Source organism: Mus caroli, unplaced genomic scaffold, assembly GCF_978045245.1.
Source record: "Mus caroli unplaced genomic scaffold, Mus_caroli_1 scaffold_3, whole genome shotgun sequence".
Classification (NCBI taxonomy): Eukaryota; Metazoa; Chordata; class Mammalia; order Rodentia; family Muridae; genus Mus; species Mus caroli.
Genome location: NW_028227258.1, coordinates 59,282,862 through 59,301,780, shown reverse-complemented (window position 1 = coordinate 59,301,780; position 18,919 = coordinate 59,282,862).

Here is an 18,919-nt window from a genome sequence, read left to right as displayed (position 1 = left end):
TCTCTAGCTCCTCCATTGGGGGCCCTGTGATCCATCCAATAGTTGACTGTGAGCATCCACTTCTGTGTTTGCTAGGCCCCGGCATTGTCTCACAAGAGACAGCTATATCTCCCAAGCTTCCTAAGGGAGGCTCCGGTCTCTCCCACCAGTCAAGCCCTGGCCATACTTTCTCACTCAGGAAAAAAAAAAAAACCCAAACCAGGAGCCAAGCGGAGAACATTGTTTACTGAAAACTTATGATCACCATGGCTTCTGCAATTATCAACCCGAGAAGCCACACCACCTGCCTGCTTGTGGCCAGGTTTTGGTTGATGTTCAGCTAGGTCACATCTGGCTGTCCCCATCTGTCAGTAGCCACAGCTGCATCCCATTCACAGGGACTGTTGTTGCCAGGCAATGTGTTTGGGTGTGCTTGGCCAGCAATATACATCCTGTGACAGGTGAGGCATTCATTCTCCATGGACCACCTCCTGCCTGCAGATCTGCCCTCCACCTAGCCTGCTTCCCTGAGGAAAAACAATGGCGCTTCCTCTTCCTCCTGCAGTTGACACCCGTGGGTCACTTCACGTTCCAAGGCCAGATTCACCAAACCTGGAAGCCCTTTCAGGGTAAATGACTCTGCAAGAAGGACAAATTTGTCCATCTTCAGCTGAATAGGCAGTCATGCGAGAACACTCCCTCCCCTCCCCATCATACACTAGATGTGTGACTCCAGATGCAGGGGTAGGGGTGTCCTTGAGCCTCAGTTCCTCCAGCTCATTGTGAAGGTTACATGAGGTGACATGTCCCACAGTGTCTAGACCCTAAGACAGCCTTGATGTCTGTCAACTTTGCTTTCCCCTTGCCTCTGTGTTCCTGGTGGAGAGGCCTACCATAGTCCCCTTATATAGGTGATACCTCCCCCAAACCCCCACTGGATCTGGGAACTGCTGACCCTGCACATACCATGATTAATTTTTGGTAATTGAGTTTTGTTTACAAAATTAGGTACCATAGGAGATTAATAAGAACTAATGACAAAATTGAACAACGGTGGCAATAAGCCATGAGAACAGTTATGGGCAGTGTATAAATTCATTACTTCTGGAAGTTTCCATGTTAGGTTTTTGAACTGTGTAACTGAAACTGTGAAGAGGGAAACCCCAGAGAAGCAGGGGCTGGGAGATGCTGTTTAAGAGTGTGGTAATGGGGGACTCTGAGCTCTTTATCCTGAGGGTAGGCCAGGGAAACTCCTACAGCTCAGCTGTGGAGCCTCAGCCTGGCCCTTGGGAACCCTGGGACACAGCCTAGCTCCTTAAGTAAACCAAGAGGCTTTAAAGACTACTTGGTACGTGTAACTTTCCTTTGCTTTCTGTTTCATCCTGGTGATATCTCAGAATTGCTCAACGTAAAACCAGCAGAGCCTGTGAGTTTGTGAGCTGAAAGCCCAAGACATACATGACACAGAGACACAGGGTGTTTCTCAACAGCTAACTTGGGAGCAGCTCACGGAGTGGGTGCGACTGCTGTCTGGGTAGAGGGAAGTAGGCTGAGGCTTCTGACAGAAGGGAAAGGGATGCTGGCACCGGCTAGCCAAAGTGACCACAGTGACCAGAATGCTGAAGTCCATGCAGACCTTCAGTGAACAGCAGGAGCCCAAAATGCTGGCTGCAGGAGCCGTTGAACAGAATGGCTCCAAGTTAGAAGCCGCAGGCTCACTCGGTGGATGGGATTCACATTTCCTGCTTGCTGTCTCTCTGATCATGGAAGCAATCTCTCTGTGCCTCTCTTTCCTCATAATTAAAGCGCTGAGGCGATCAAAAGAGGAAACAATTCTACCTGCTCAATTTGTCCCTGAAGTTTATGGTAATGACTAAGTGAGGTCGCTACAGCCTGAGATGCACACTCATGACCCAGCACCCAGAGAGTTGAGTCGCACGCTACACAGAGAGACCCTGTCTCAAAGGCAAACATCGGAAGGCTGCATGCTTGTATGGGATTCTCAAAGAACGAATAAAAGTATTAAATTAAAAATGAAACAAAACAATTTTAAAAAAATAGCAGTAACAACAACAAATCACCAGAAATTGTCAAACAATCTGGCGAGGTTAAGGGCAAGAATGAAAAAGACGCTTCACCTAACCACATGCATGACCTAACCACAGCATGGCCCGCTGTCCACTGCATGGCATGCCCGATGCAGGATAGCCTGATGTAAGTAGCCTGCCCAGCCATAGTGAAGTCTGGACCAGTGCTGCGCTGAGGGTCATGTCTGGGTCTATGGCCATGCCGCAGCAGGGATCTGTGTTGATGTTGGTGGTTGGTGGCTCATATTACCACCAAAGGCCTTGTGGACATCCACGGACTGGGTTCCTGCTTGAGCTGGTGCTGATGTCTAAGGGCTATGCAGAGCTGGTAGACCCTGCGCCTTGCCTTGGCAGCACAATAGAACTGTCCCGTGTGTGTGTGTGTGTGTGTGTGTGTGTGTGTGTGTGTGTGTGTTTTCTGAGGCTCACCCCCACCCCCAGCCATGAGCAATGGAGAGCTGACCCCACCCCTCACCAGCCTTGGCTTTGCATGAGCTAGCCTGGTCAGGGCAGTGCTGGAGAGCTGGCAGACTCATCAGGCCCAGACTTTGAGTTTCACTCAGGACTTTGAATTGATCTACCCCAAAATCTACCTCATCTATGAACTGCTGAAGCATGAGAAAGGGCAGGTCCTGCAGATCCAAAGCTGCAGGAACTCCATAACACAGGGCAACAACAGGATGTCCAAAAGGAGTCCTGGTGAGGATCCAGTATTGATAGTGTAGCAGAAGCCAAAGGCCTTGAACCAGACCAATGACTCACACAATGAACATTTGCAAGTGAAGCAGACGCACTGTGACGCACTAGAGCTTCCACAACCAGATGCGGTTTTTTGGTTTGGTTGGATTTTGTTGTTGTTTTTTATTTTTATTTTGGAGAGAGGTTGCAAGGGTGGAGACAGGTTGATGAGTGGGACTGAGGTCCGTGATGTGACCGTGATTCACAAAGAATCAATAAAGTTTAAAAAAAAAAAAAAAAAGGAGCGAAACCCGCTGAAGAGGGAAGCGGCTAGGTTTGGCTCAGAAGAGGCCTGATTCCCCGGCAGGAGAGAAGGCAGAGCTGAGCGCAAATCTCCAGCAACCACATTCCTTCTAGCTCGCTCCAGCGGCTTTCAGGACCGCTTTGTTGCAAAAGACCTTCAGGCTAAGCCCCTGTCTCCTGCTGCCACCCTCTGGCAACAACCTGAATTGCACCCTTGCTAATTTCCTTGCCCGGAGTTAAAACACTCAAACTTGTATTTGAATTGCGCTTTTTCAGTCTACTTTCCTCTCCCTTTAAAAAGCATGTTTTTGCTGGTTATGGTGGCACATGCACAATCCCGGCACTTTCCAGTTGAAACAAGAGGATTAATAATGTGAAGATATCCTGGGCTACACAGCAAGGCCATTAAAAAAAAATCTGACCACTGGCAAAATATCATCACCCTTGTAATAGGGAAAAGGAAACAGGAAGATCAGGAGTTCGAGCCCAGCCTTGGCTAAACAGTTTTGCAGATAAAGAAGACACTCAGCTTGGAAACGCTGAGTGTGTTGTGCAGAGATATAGCCAGGAGGCCTGTCCTGGCTCTACTTTCTGTTTCTGTGGTCTGTGTTCTCTCCAGTCTCAGGGGTGTATGTATTCATCCTACAGTCTTAGAACTAGTTCTCAAAATCAACAGAATCCAACCACCTGATATCCCCCCCCAACCCCTGCACCCTGTTCCACAAACTCCTCATACCCACCTGTACCTACGGCAGCCCGCTACAAGCCAGGAATGGCAGACACCGGGGCACACATCCTTCTGCTTTCCAGACTGAGGAGAGAGGTGAGGCAGGCACCTGGGGAACCTGGGGACTGTAGGGAGTGTGACCTAGACAGATACAATACTGAGGCTGAGAGTTCTGCGCCTGAGCCAGCTCCAGCATCCTAGGAGCCCTGTGGAAGAGAGGGACATACGCTCCCATCCACGGAGGAAAGAGGCAGGCGAGCCAGAGAGGGAGGCTGAAGGTGGGTCAGGGAGTCGTGTGCTCCTTTCTAAAGGCACTGAGAAGCCTTCATTGTTTACATCTTTCACCGGGGCATTTGGCAAGCATTTTTAGAGCTAAGCACACGGTCGATCGTGCTGTAAGATGACAGTTACTGTGATGTGGTTTTCTTTTCTTTTTGCAGTGAATATTTACTGACCACCTAGGACTCTTGTGCCTGACTCTTTTAGACCCCTGGGAAGTAGCCCTACCAATACTTGAATTCACGTTCTAGTGGGGGCTTATAATAAGCAACATGAATTAACACCGTATTGAGTGACAGGCCTTCGGGAGAATAGTAAGTAAGGCAGGAGGTCGTGTTGGGTGTATCTTCAAACCAAAGGAGACTCTGTCATTGCTGAGAAGTGTAGACAGAGTGGAAGGAGGGGTCAGAAAGCAACTGAGGGACAGGCAGGTGGAAGAGGAGGGCTCCCAAGAGGCCTTGTTCATGACAGGGGCAACTCAGAGAGGGTTGCTGTGAAGTCTGATTCTTTCTATAGGGTTTAACATTGAAAAGAAAACTGGGCTCATGGTCTAACCCGGGAAACCTAGTAGTTTCAGGAAGTACAGGGGTCAGGGACTAGGAAACGTGGCTTTCAAAAGACACACTGGTTATGCTTTGAGTGTGCTCAGAAGACACACTGGTCACACTTTGAGTGTGTTCGGGCTACCTATCCTATGGGGCAAGTCACCACACAGTCACCTGACACAGCTGCACCAGGATACTTCTGGAGTCCTGGCTTCTCACTGTCCTGCTAGGGGAGGCACTAGGTGCCTGGCCTGCTACGGACAGGGGGATGTTGAGCATGGAGGATGGTGGCTTCACTGATGTGCCTAATGCCTGCACCTGGAAGCTTGATTGGCACATCTCACAAGGCCTCTGTCTGGTTTGCGGCTCCCCACAGGGTGGGGCATTCCCCTCAGAAGAAATGTCTAGAACACAGGCAGCCAGACAGGTGAGCCACCTAAGAGAAGCAGCTGAGTTGTCTGGCACTTTGTGACTTAGCCTCTGGAGGCCACAGTACCCCTTCTACTATGCCAGTGTTCTACAGAGTCACAGAGCACAAGTCAGAGAAAAGAGGGATTGGCATCTTTCTTGATGGGAATCATGTCAGAGAGGTGGCCCTGGGTGCTACAGGACTCACAGCTGTGTGCCCTCCAGACCTCCATTCTATCCAAACCTCAGCCAGAGCCCTGGGCATCTTTGAAAGTCTGTTCACTTCCACCTCCTGCAGAGTTAGTACTTCAGCCAAGTGGCTCCCGATCATGTGCTCACACACCTGAAACATCAGATCTGGACTGTGGGCACAGAGAGCAGCAACAGACGACTGGGTGGCTCTCTGAAGACATGAGAACATTCAAAGCCCTGACAAAGTCTGTGACCTGGACTTAGCCATCCATTTCAACATTCGCTTAAAACACTTGAAAGAAGTCTCAGGGGACTTTGGAGTCGTTCTCCCAATGGAAGGGTTGGCAGCTGATAGTCATCACATCCCTCCTTGGGCCCCTGTTCTAGCAGGAGAGTAGTAACATAGGATCCGGTATAAGGAAGGGCAAAGGCCAGCCCAGAACTTCCACAAGAGCTACTGAGTCTAACAAAAGCCAGCTTTATGCACTTTCTAGAGCCACTTCACATCTGACACCTAGCCCATGCAAGAGAAGGACCGGGAAGAGCTGGTCTTTATTCCATCCTGTGTATAGCAGAGGCCAAGGCTGGAATTCAAAGCCTGCCAAGCAAGCTCTCAGCCTCTGTTCTAGTGACCAGTGAGCGCCTAAGAAAGAAGCTCTCCCGTCTGCCCTCCCAGGGAGAGTGTCTCTGTAGGCTGAGGGAGAGCTCAGCGGTGGAGCTTACCTGGAGGTTGCAAGGCCTCAAGTTTGATCTCTGGCCCCACAAAAAGAAGAAATGAAAGTTTGTATCTATGTGAGCCCTTTCCCTGGGGGTTCAGGATTCTGAGTGCTGTATGACCTAAGTTTTAGCTTTTCCTTTGTATCAAGGTTGATGGAACAGTATCTGTCTCACCTGGGATGGTGGTATCTGCTTCTCAACACAGCTTTGGTTGAGAGGTAGGGCACAAGTTTACCCCCAGAGCACCAAGGGCTCTGCCCAGCATTGTCTAGTATGGGCTCTCTGGTAGGCCTCCCTCCACTCCTGCCATGATAATGGAATGGAATTACAGATTGTTATAAGCCACCATGTGGGTGCTGGGGAAAAAATCCAGGTCCTCTAAAAAGCACCCAGTGTTCCTATTGCTCCCCCAGCCCCTGGAGGCCCAATGTCCTCGGGGTTGCTTCTCTCGTCTTGATCCACCATGTCCGTGCCTCTTGTTTGATTTGGAGTCACACTTTCCCTGAACTCATGCTTTTTATAATCCTATGTTCTTATACAGTCTAAGAAACAAGCATCTGGCTTCTACTGGATTCGTGTGTGTGTGTGTGTGTGTGTGTGTGTGTGCTCGTGCATGCACACACGCTTACACACAGGGTAGGTGGGGGTTGTTTTAAATGCACATGTGGAAGCCAGAGAACTCTTAGGAATCCATCCTCTGGAAAGCCATCTACCTACTTTAAAACAAAGTTTCTACGTTACCCAGAGCTCCTTAAGTAAGTTAGTCTGCTGGCCAGCCAGCCCCAGGCCTCCCCTCCCCTCCTTGAAGCAGGACATTAAGTGCACATTAACAACCAGTGTTTCCACTCAGGTTCAGAGGACCAAACTCAGGTCTTTATACTTACAGGGCAAGAGTTTTACCAAACGAGCCGTCCCTGCCCCCTATCATTCTACCATTTGAGTTGTGCTTTCCCATCTGTTTTCTCTCATTTACCCATTAAACACCAGTTATCAGATAATGCAGGTGGCTTCTGTTCTCAGCTCTTTCAAAATCCTCTTAAGAAGGGAAAGCCAGGGAACCCCGAGTCTCTCTGCACCCCTGGGAGCCCCACCTTGCATCCACCCTGTCTCTAGGAGGGCTCTAAGTTCTCCTTTCTGTGAAATTCCCCCAAGTCTTACAGAAATCCTGCAAAGACAAGTGAATAAATTAGCAAACAAATAAGACAGCCTGGATAAAAGTCGGAGGATTCCACCACTCAATATAAACTAAGACCACAGAAATGAAGGCATACTGAGACCACTGCTGAGTGCTGATGTGGGGTTTATTTTTCTCTCAAGAGAGACCAGGCTGTTACCAATGGTTAAGGCATCGGAGCCAAGGGGCAAGGGACCATGACCTCTAGCTGAGCCTCAGCTGAGTACAGCAGATTTATGACTGTGGGCACAGACACAACCTCTTTCCCCATTACGAAGATGCATTCTGTGGGGTGGCCAAAAGTCCACAAAACCGTTTCATCGTTTATTGTTATGAAACAGCATAAGCTACTCCTTAATAGATTGTCCTGATTTCCCAAACAAACACCAGAAAAATGGGACTTGGGTCTATTGTAGATCCTAGTTTGGAATCAGTAGGGAACCCCAATAATATTTGACATTGTGACCTCATGTAGAAGCCACTTGTGCATCTCTGAGCCTCATCGAAAAGAACTAGCAATACAGAAAGTCCCCAGATAAGGGGTCCCATCCTAAAACTACCTCCACCGAGGAGAACTGTCGTCTGTCCCTCTCCATGGTCATGGGGCAGTATCCTGTGCCAGCTCCTGCCAAGTGTGAATGAGTAAGTTCTGAACTGTGTTGGCAGCTTCGTGGTTTTCTGTAGCCTTTTGCAGCCTAGAAAACAGTTTCCAGCGAGAAGCCCCTGCTGTTCTATCCATTACGTGTGAAAACAGATAAGCCTGCGCATGTCCGCTGGGGGCTGGCGAGGGGAGGGAACTTAAACAAGAGCTAATGTGGCCTGTGGGGACTAGCTGAAGAAGGGCAAGCTGCTCTGGCTGGGAGCGAGGGGCTGGCAGAGGAGTCTGCCGCATACTGTGGCCACGTAAGGCTGGAGCACATGAAGGTCTGTTGTCCGCGGTTTGAAGAGCGTTCTGCAAAGGGCTGGTTTACAGAAGGGGAAATTTAGATCTCACAGCACAGATCCGGTTTCCTGAGAACCATCTGCTTGTTTTTCTCCTTCCCAAAGAGCCCACAATCTCTTGTGGGAAAAATTCAGAATGTTATTGGCTTTCTGAGGAGAGGGGATTGGAAATGCCAGATAAATAGAGACTGCAAGTGACAGGGTTTCGTTGTGTACCCCTAGGGCTGTTGGGGAGAGCCACATGGTGAAGCCGTGAGACTGTGGATAGAAATGCAGAAACAGAACTGTGGGCTGGGGACAAAGCCACAGGGGCTCTGCTGTTTAGCCAGACCACACTCACGTTCCCTGTCACATGAGGGGCAGGCAGCGTGGACCGCGTGTGTCTTGCAAAACCACGTGAGGATCCAAGGAGAACAGGGATATATAAGAATCTCGGGACTCAGCCGGGCAGGTGCACTCGCGTCTGCTATGGAGATGTCACTTAAACCCAGCCAAAGCTAAGCTGTTCATCTGCCCACGTTTAAAGCAAATCTTAACTGAATTCTGTACTGGAATGCTTTTGTCTGCCTGTGGCAGGAACCCAGTTTAAAATGCCTCACTCAAACTAAGGACAAGAGCCTTTAATTCACCCAACCAATCAACTGATGGTGCTTTACCGAGAGCCTGCCTGGTGCCAGGAGGTGTTCTAGAAGTTTCTATATTTATTAGCAAAAAAGACAAGCCCACACGTTCTAAGGGTGCTGATGGGTGGGTATAGCCACACAGATGTAAATATGAGTCTGTCAGGTAAGGTGTTCTAGAGAGACAAAGCAAAGCCAAGGGTCGGAGTGGCAAGAGGGTTCCATGTTAGGCTGACATGGTCTCAATGGCTCACCTGAAGCCTATGAGGCAAATGGGAGCCAGCCATACTGCCACTTGTGGGAGACCATGGCTGAGAGATGGAATGGCACGTGCAAAGGTCCTGAGGCAGGAGCTAAGAGGCCAGTGGGGATGGAGAGAGCTGACAGGATGTAGAAGTAGGAGAGTTGCTCAGAGGGGAGCAGCCAGGTGCTGAGGATTGGGGTCCCGCTCTTGGAGATGAACGCAGTGTCTTTAGGGTTCTGAGGAGAGTAGCTGTCTCCTATGACTTCAGGTTTTCAAGCCTGACTTGGCAGAGGCAGAGAGACCCCTATGCAGGTTACTATGGGGTTTGAGTGGGAGGATTAGGAGGGTGAGGTCAGATGTAGGGAGAGCTTGGGGTGAGAGGTGGTGCTGGCCTGATTAGCCTGTGGATGAGATGCAGAGGTCAGGGGTGGGGGGCTCAAGCGTGAAATGAGTGCAGGCAGTAAGATCAAAGCTCGGTTCTCCTGTGTCTATTGGTATTCTTCTACTCTGGCTTCATTTTCAGCTCTTCGCATATGGTGCTAAAGATGTCCACTGTCAGCTCAGACCTGTCTGGACGTTCTCTCAGAAGACTATTGCGACCTGAAGTTCCTGGGGGGGTGGAGTGGGGCAGAGCCACACCTGTGTAACGGATTCTATATGGCTGATAAATTGATTAGAAGCCCGAGATTGTGGTGAGTTGGAATGTTACAGATCCAGGACCAATTTATATTGGGCTATCTTCAGTCCATTTAATAGCTATTCACTGCTCACCTCTAGCCTCACATCCTTCGACTATTGGTGACACAGGTTGGAATGAATTAATAGTCTGCTAGCATATACCAGCCCAAAAGATAAGAATGACCTCAGACAACATCTGAAACCTAGAACAGAGACGTATTTGTTATGTTAGAATCTGCCTTGAACTTCCACCAAGTGTGTTCAACAATTGACCTATGGCTTCTTGTTGTTGTTGTTGTTTGGTAACTATGAAACCATTTCCATTCATTAGAACACACTGTCCAAGACTGTCTGATTGAATCCATGTCCCAAGGCCATGGTCACCGATATTAGATATTAGACTGGCAAATTATCTTTTATTCCTTCTGAGGTGAGAGCTGTTTTATGTTTACAAAGTGGAAGCTTTTTGTTCCAGATGTCTGCAATAAATGCCCTCTTGAGTGGGACTGGCCCGAATCTGTCACATGCTCACCCTGGCCCAAGGAGGATAGTTTGAGGATAGAACCCTGCTGACTATATTCTGTCTGATCCTCACCTGTGGTTCCTAGATTACAGACAATGTCAGCTTCCCTAAGGCATGGTGACAGGGGTGGTGAGTGGGTTTGCAGGGTGGGAGGGAGGCAGAGATAAGGACAATGGGGAGAGAAACCAGAGGTGTCAATGGGGGGGAGGATGAATGGCCACCCCATGCTCATGTTGGCCTGGGGTGTTTAATGGGGATATCCAATGTGAGTGGGAAGCAGGGCACACATGATAGGTGTCAACTGATGGTTGTCACACATGGAGGTTGGAGGTTGAAGGAAGGATGGGGGTGGGAGTGCAGATGATGGTAGAATAGGTAGTCAGGCTAATAGCCATGAGAACTATGGAATCCAAAACTCATTTATGTTGCAAAAGAGTAAGGAGGGGGATTAAATTTTGGATAGGTAAAAGAGATACACAAGTAGCCACGGGTCACAACAGAAGAAGACAGGAGCCAAATGAGGGGACAGGCAAAATACACAGGGGTGCTGGGGTTGTGGGGGCTTGAGTCACAGATGACAAAATGGCCAGCATTCAGATGGATGCTTAGACCCGCTACCAACAAACGGGAAGTTGAGTGACCTCGTCACTGCCAATGAACACCTAATTATCTACCAGGCAGAGCCCGCTGGGCATCTAGATCTTTCTGTCATTAGCTTCACCCCAGTCTGTGCACAGCTGCTGAAAGGAAGCCATCAGACAGGCAGTCTCCTTTCTTCCTTCTTGCCCCAGGCTCAGCTTTCCATCCAGGCAGTAAACCAGAAGGAGTCGCCTGCCCCTGCCTCAGAGGGACTGGAGGGACTTGGAGCTCCTGGAAGGGACTGGAGGGACTTGGAGGAGTCGCCTGCCCCTGCCACGGAGGGACTTGGAGCACTTTGTTTGACTCTAGACTGGGGCTGGGTGTTTTTTTGGGTAAGTAGGGACCCACACATAATTAAAACTCAGTCGGGGACTTTTTCTAAATGAGAAGCAAAATACAATCAACATGATCTCCCTGAAGACTGAAGGAGATCTGGAGGGAAAGAAATAACGTTTTTGTCTGCAAAGAGAAAGGGAGAAAAACAGGGAATGTAGCGCCAGTTAAAGCAAAGATACGGAAGGGGAAAATAGGAATTAGATCATGCCAGCAATGCAATTAAGGAGAATAAGATGCGCTTTTACAAATATCAGGGGGGAAGGGAGATTATAGAGAGGAAATAAGAGTTAATAAATGCACAGGACCATGAAATGAACGTTGACCACAAATGGCTGAAATGCCCAATTCCACTCTTTGGTGGCCTTTAACTAGGAAAACAAAGGGAAGAAATGGAGCAATTAAAAACTAAGCACAACTTGAGGGAAGTGGCGTAGACACCGGGGAGGACAAGCTAGCTAGCTGCTTTGGTTCTCATGCATTCCAGAACACAAGCACATCACAGGCTACAGGAACAGTCCTGGGAGGGAGGGAGGGGAGGGAGGGAGGGGAGGGAGGGGAGGGGAGGGAGGGGAGGGGAGGGGAGGCCCAACTTGGCTTGGCTTTCTTAAGCTAAGCAACCGAGTTAAGCTTGAATGTGAAATGACTCCCGCAGGCTCTGCAGTGAGCTCCTCTTGCCAGCTGGTGGCGCTGTTTTGAAGGTCTCAGCGCCTTAAACTAATGAGGCCTGGCTGTCAGAATCTGTCCTTAAGACTGAAAGGCTTAGAGGCAGGCTTTGACAGTTCCGGCCTGCAATCTCTGCCTCCTGGTCTCCACCTGTGAGAAGCCTCTGTCTTAGGCTCCGGAGGTAGTAGAGTGGCCAGCCAGCCGCCATACTTCCCCACCACAGGAGACTGAAATCCCTCTGAGGCCTGTGCCAAAATAAACCATCTCTTCCCGAAATTGTTTCTGTCGGGTAATTGTGCACAGCAGTAAAACCCTGAGCATGGGACTCTCATGTCCCATCCTCACCCCCCTCCACGTCCAGCTACACTCCAACTTTCAGCAGAGAGGAAGATCCAGCCAGTCTTCAGTGTGGTCCCTTCTGCCCTCTTCTCCCCTGCACCCCTTCCTCCTCATTAGCAATTGGGAGTCCAGGACCCTCTCTTGGGGTTTTCCCTACCTGAAGCACAGCTACAAGGATGTCTTTATTATTACTGTTTTTTAATTGAAGGAAGAATAGCAAGCCAGGAGCATGCTGGGTGAACAGACTGGTTAGATGGGGTTTGCTCCCCCCAAAAAAGTTTATTTCTGGATCTTGCAAGGTGCTAATATAACCAGGTACTATGACAGGGAGTGGCATGCAAAGATAGGCATGTAACAAGGGCTTAGATGCCAAAGTAAGGACAGACGTGTGTGTGTGTGTGTGCGTGCGTGCACTCGTGCACACACACACACCCACCCACCCATAGTGCTGAGCCTGCCTTAATGGTGGGTGTTCAGAAAAGGTGCCCTGGAGGCTCAACTATGAAGAAGGAGAAACTCCATCCTCATAGACCGTGAAGGATTCTAAAGGTCTCTGTGCATGCTTTTCCTGAATGGCCAGAGTTTTGACAGGCGGCAAAAGGCTTGCCTTTCAAGGCAGCAGGAGGCCCATCTGTGAAGGGCAAGAGGCACCCACGGTGCTCGGTGCTCGGCATTCAGCACATGAGCAGTCTGCTTTCCACTCTAAGTCATGCCAGCACAGGCTTCCAGGGGCCTAAACACTCACCTGTTCCCTGCTAGAGAATTTTAGGAATAGCTTTAATTCAATTGTCAGGGCAACCCACCTCTTTTTATCACATTACAAAAGAAAAGATTACAGTAGGCAGATGTGATCTTGTCAGTAGCATCAAGGGGTCTCAAGTGCCACCTGCCTGGGATGACGGGGGGGTGGGAGGGGCATGAACCTTCTCCAAGCCAAGGCGAGCAGGAAGAGCACTGGCCCAAGGCAGAAGGGCAAGTGACAAACAGCTGGAGGAGCAAGGCAAAGGGGGCTAAGGTTAGGAGAGCTGGAACCAGGAGAATGAAGATGAGGCAGGGACTCAAAGGAAGCTGGGAAGGTGAGCAGCTTCCAGGATAGACAGGCCTGAGACCAAGCCCTGTTACTACTCATGGATGGGCGGTATGGTGGTTCTTCTCCACTATCAACCTCAACAGATGTAGAATCACCTAGAAGGTCCACCTCTGGGTGTGACACTGAGGTCATTAGCAGAGAGGTAGAAGTGAGGAAGGGTGACCCGCCCTGAATGGGGGTGGCCTCATCTCATCAACTGGGGTCCCACGGTACCTAAAAATAGGGAAAAGAAGAAGCAGTCATCTCTCTGAGGGGGCGTTCAGTGTGACCAGCCGCCTCACACTCTGCCACCATGCCTCCCCGCACATGACGAACTGTGTCCCTCAGCCCACAAACCCTTCCTCAAGTTGCCTGTGCCATATATTTGGTCACAGAAGAAACATGATGAATCCTGTCATTCCGTGTTATTTTTTGCCAACTGTTTTTCTTTCCCCGTAGGAACAGGTGAAGGTAATAATCAAGATCAAAGAAGTAAAAAGTAGTTGTTGACTTGGTAAAACACCATGAGAAGTCAGACAATCAATCAATCAATCACACAGTGTCAGAACTGGAAGGAAAGGAAACTTCAGGGGAAAAAAATCTCTTCCGGAACAACGTTGACAGCTATTCGAATACCCCATAAGCAATGCCTCAGAAAGCAGGCCTGGCTTTGTGAGAGGTTCTGAACGAGAGAGGGGCTAGGGAGGGACGAGGCTTTCTTATATGGAGTCAAAATGTATCTCTGAGCGACTTCCACCCATTTGTCTTGGCTCTGCTCTCTGAAGGCGGAACAGGCCAATGGCCCTTTGAAATGTGCTGCCCAGAGAGAAACACAGACTCCAAATGTGGTCTGATTTAGTTAGAGCCCCCGTGGGGAATTGGGAGGGGATGGGAAATAATGAAGCCACCGAGTTAACCAGCTTTAAAAATGACAGACATAGAAAGTGCCCATAAGTGGAATCTTAGGATCACAGGCTAATGGGAGACCCTGAAAATACCCAGCTGGACTCTCTCCCACAGAGGAAACTCACACCTTAACCTGTCCAATCCATCGGGGCTGACCTGACCTATTTTTAAGTTCTCCTAAAGAGAGAATTCCATGCATGTCGACCATGGAGAGGTTTCTCACAAATCACCACAAATCAGGCATTACGAAATATTTTCAAATTGGTGTTTTCCTGGAGACTAATTTATTTGTGCATTTCCCGTCTTGTGTGCTATTATCTCTTCTGCCACATAAACTGTCTCCCTAATGAAGCCGCTTATTGTATCATATTCCAGGAGTGTGCGTTCATCTGTTCTTGCAGTGTTTCGGCTCCTGCTGCATTAATTACCACACTTCCTCTATTACTTGCCTCCCCCCCCCCATTGGATGCATGCTGTTCATCTTTACACTGTTGCATGGCTTTTGGTGAGATGGTTGCATTCTCAGAAGTGGGGGCAAATCCAATCTCGGTCATATGGGTCTCTCTTCAATTAGAAGTGCCTTCCAAATGCATTTGAGTGTTTGTTATTGGGAGTCGCTGTCTGGGGCGGGGGGGGGGGGCAGCTTGGGAGAAGAGAACACAGAGCTCTTGGAGCCAGAGAGGATAACGCCCCAACTTGGGTGGGAAGGCACAATACCTCCTCAACATGGTCAGAAGAAACTGCACTCTGTCCCTGCAGCCCCAAACCCAGCCGTGTCTCCCTGTCTTCAGAGTGAAGAATCCTTTTAAAAAGTGAATGCTCTTCTCAGTGATCAAAACAAAAAAAGAACAAGTTCTCAAGTCCCTGCATGAGCATTCTTAAAAGGGACACAGCATCTTACCAACTCCCTTCTCTGCCTCCTCAGCAAACCTCCCCAGTGTCCTCTGCAGCCCCTTCCCATCTGGTGCACAATAGAGGTTAGCTTCATCAGGGCCGTGATGGTTTCACCAGGTTGCTGCTCTAATGGGCCAAGCTGTCTCTCATTAACATCTCAATGTCTCTTCCTGAGAGTAGGGCACAATGTGACATCTAAAATCCTAGCACTAGAGAGGCTGAGGCAGGAAGATTTGAGTTCCAGGAGAGCCTGGACTATGGAGTAAAACCTTGTCTCCAAAGGCATTAAAATGGTTAATTAATACAAATTAAATATAAATATATTTAATATAATATACATCATATCATGTATTACATACATTACATATAAGAATATATATTATAATTATACATTATATTTTATATGTTATGTGTTATATTAAATATAATTATATTAAATAAAAATAAATATAAATTTTAAAAATCACTCATTAATATAGTAAAGCATATATAGTAAAGTAATGTACCCAAAGTATCTCCTCCTCGCTTCCCTTTTCCACGCTGCTTGGGTCTTCCTGTCCCCTCATGCACTCCTCTAGAAGAATAGAACTTTAAAAGAATTGTTTTAAAACAGAGTCTAGTCTTGAATACCATGGTACACACAAGGAAGATAGTGGACGACTTATGGAATCAGTTCTCTTCTACTTCTACATGAGCTTGGAGATCAAACATAGATCACCAGGCCTGTGCAGCAAGCATCTGTATCTATTAAGCCCTCTTAATACCCTAAGTTGGGATTCTCGTATGTCCTAGATCATCCATCTCTCCAGTCTGACTTGAGTCCCTCAAGACATCACATCCACAGGCTAACCACGGCAAGGACAGATGCCTAGCCACCCTCACTGGGAAGGTCTTCCTGATGCTACAAGGACCAAGTTGCTGTAAATTCTTGAGTGTCCAGTGTATAATGGTAACAGTTCTTAGGGTTCACAGGATTAGAAACAGAACCATAGAAAAAGTTGTTCTCGAATGTTTTTAAAGGTCAATGAAAAGTGTGTATGCAGCAAGTGAAGGCTTACGCAGACTCCTGAACGGGTTTCCATGATGTCAGCCCCCTGCGGTACTGGGGGTAAAACGATGTGGTTCAGTATCCAAACCAGTCAGGATTCTTGGTTGTAAACAATTGAAATCAAGTTCAGCTGACATGAACGGAAAGAATGTGATGGAGAGAAGTCAGCCAGGTACAGAGCAAATGGGGACCACAATCTGGAATTGGGGCAATCTGCTGCCACTGGCGCCTCCCTTCCAGCACATGGGAAACCACTGCACAGCCAAGTGAGTTGTGAGCCATCTGGCTTCTTTGTGCAACTCAGGGGCAAACCCCAGGGGAAACTACGCAGCTGGGGATTTGGAGGTATGCTCACATCCAACTGATGTAGGGCAGGACAGCAAGGATCAGATATCCTTCTTAGGAGAATTCCCCACGATCTGTTGCTGGGCAGTCACCCAAGAGAAAAATATTCGGTGGTTGCTGAATAGTTTTCTTTTAAAGTTTTGTTTGCTTTTTAAATTATGTGTATGAGTTTGTCTTTGTGTAGTATGTACGTGTGATACAGGTACCCTTGGAGGCCAGGAAGGGCATGAGATGTCCCGGAGCAGAATGAACTAATGGGCATTTGTGAGCCTCCTGAAAAAGAGGAAGAGCAGCAGGTTCTCTTAACCACAGAGCCATCTCTCCAGTCCTACGTAGTCTTCCTGATGCGCGAAACAGCCGGTCTTGACGGTACACACCACTAGTCAGTGAGCTGAAGAGGATTAAGCAGGAGAAGATGGAGATTGAGGCCAGCCTGAGCAAGATTTTGTCCCAGAAAACTGAAAAAGAAAGATGCAGGAAGGGATCTAATAGATAGAACTTAATCAATGGAGGGACCAAAGAGATGGCTAAGCAGTTTATGTTTTTATGGAGATGGGGAAGGGGACAGAACAGGACACTCAATCATCCAGGTTAGATGGCTCTGCAACTCAAGCTCCAGGGGCATCCGAAGGCATCTGCACTCAAGGTCACAAACACACACACACATACACACACACAAACACACACACACATACACACAAATATACACACAAACACATACACACACACATACACAAACACACATACAAACACACATACACAAACACACACACAAACACATACACAAACACACATACATACACACAAACACACACAAACACACACACACATAAACATACACATACACACAAACACACACATATACAAAAACACACAAACACACACACATACACACAAATACATACACATAAACACACACATACACACAAACACACACAAACACACACATATAAACACATACACAAATACACAGACATACACACAAACACATACATACAAACACACACACATACACACAAACACACACATACACACAAACACACATACACATAAACACACACATACACACAAACACACACACATATACAAACACACACAAACACACACACATACACACAAATACATACACATAAACACACACAAACACAAACACACACAAACACACACATATAAACACATACACAAATACACAGACATACACACAAACACATACATACAAACACACACACATACACACAAACACACACAAACACACACATACACACAAACACACATACACATAAACACACACATACACACAAACACACACACATATACAAACACACACAAACACACACACATACACACAAATACATACACATAAACACACACATACACACAAACACACACAAACACACACATATAAACACATACACAAATACACAGACATACACACAAACACATACATACAAATACACACAAACACACACAAACACACACATACACACAAACACACATACACATAAACACACACATACACACAAACACACACACATATACAAACACACACAAACACACACACATACTCACAAATACATACACATAAACACACACATACACACAAACACACACATACACAAACACACACATAAACACATACACAAACACACAGACATACACACAAACACATACATACAAACACACACACACATACACACAAACACACACATACACAAACACATACCCAAACACACACATATATAACACACAAACACATACACACAAACACATACACACACTCAAATTCATACATAATTAAAGTAAGAAATAGCTTGCAGATGCTGCTGTCCCCTGTCACCTCTTTCTGCAGCCACGGTCAACCCCTGCAGACTTCGACATTGGGCCATGTCCCCTTCAAGTTGTTTGCAGACAAAATTCCAAAGACAGCAGAAAACTTTCATGCTCTGAGCACAGGGGAGAAAGGATTTGGTTATAAGGATTTCTCCTTGTGCAGACTTCTTCCAGGATTTGTGTGCCAGGGTGGTGACTTCACACACCATAAAAGCACTGGTGGCAGGCCCATCTATGGTGAGAAATTCAAGGGTGAGGAACTTCAACCTGCACTGTCAAGGCTGAGTAGCCTGCTGAGAAGCACGTGAGCTCAGCGACGGTGAAAGGGAACGTGCTGAGTCCAGGAATGGCAAGGCCAGCAAGATCACCATTTCCGACTGAGGACAACTCGAATGCTTTGGACTTGAGTGCATCTTACCCGCCAGACCTTTCCTTCTATAGCTCAGGAGAATGCCCTTGCCCCATCTGCTTGCAGTACTCTGTCATCTCTGCTCTCACCGAAGTTCTTGGGGTTCCATATTTTTCTCATTCCCTTCCAAGTTTAGCTGGATTGCAGAGTAAAGTTTATGACTATGAATAAAATCTAAATAACTGTTAAAAGTGAGAAATAAATCTTTCAAAACATAACCAAGGGCAGAAAAACTCGTTTGCAGATCCATGGAAGAAAAAAACAAAAAAGACAATGAATGATCATGATACATGAAAAATAGTTAAAACAAAACTAGGAGGGAACTGTTTGAGAAAACAAGCCCTG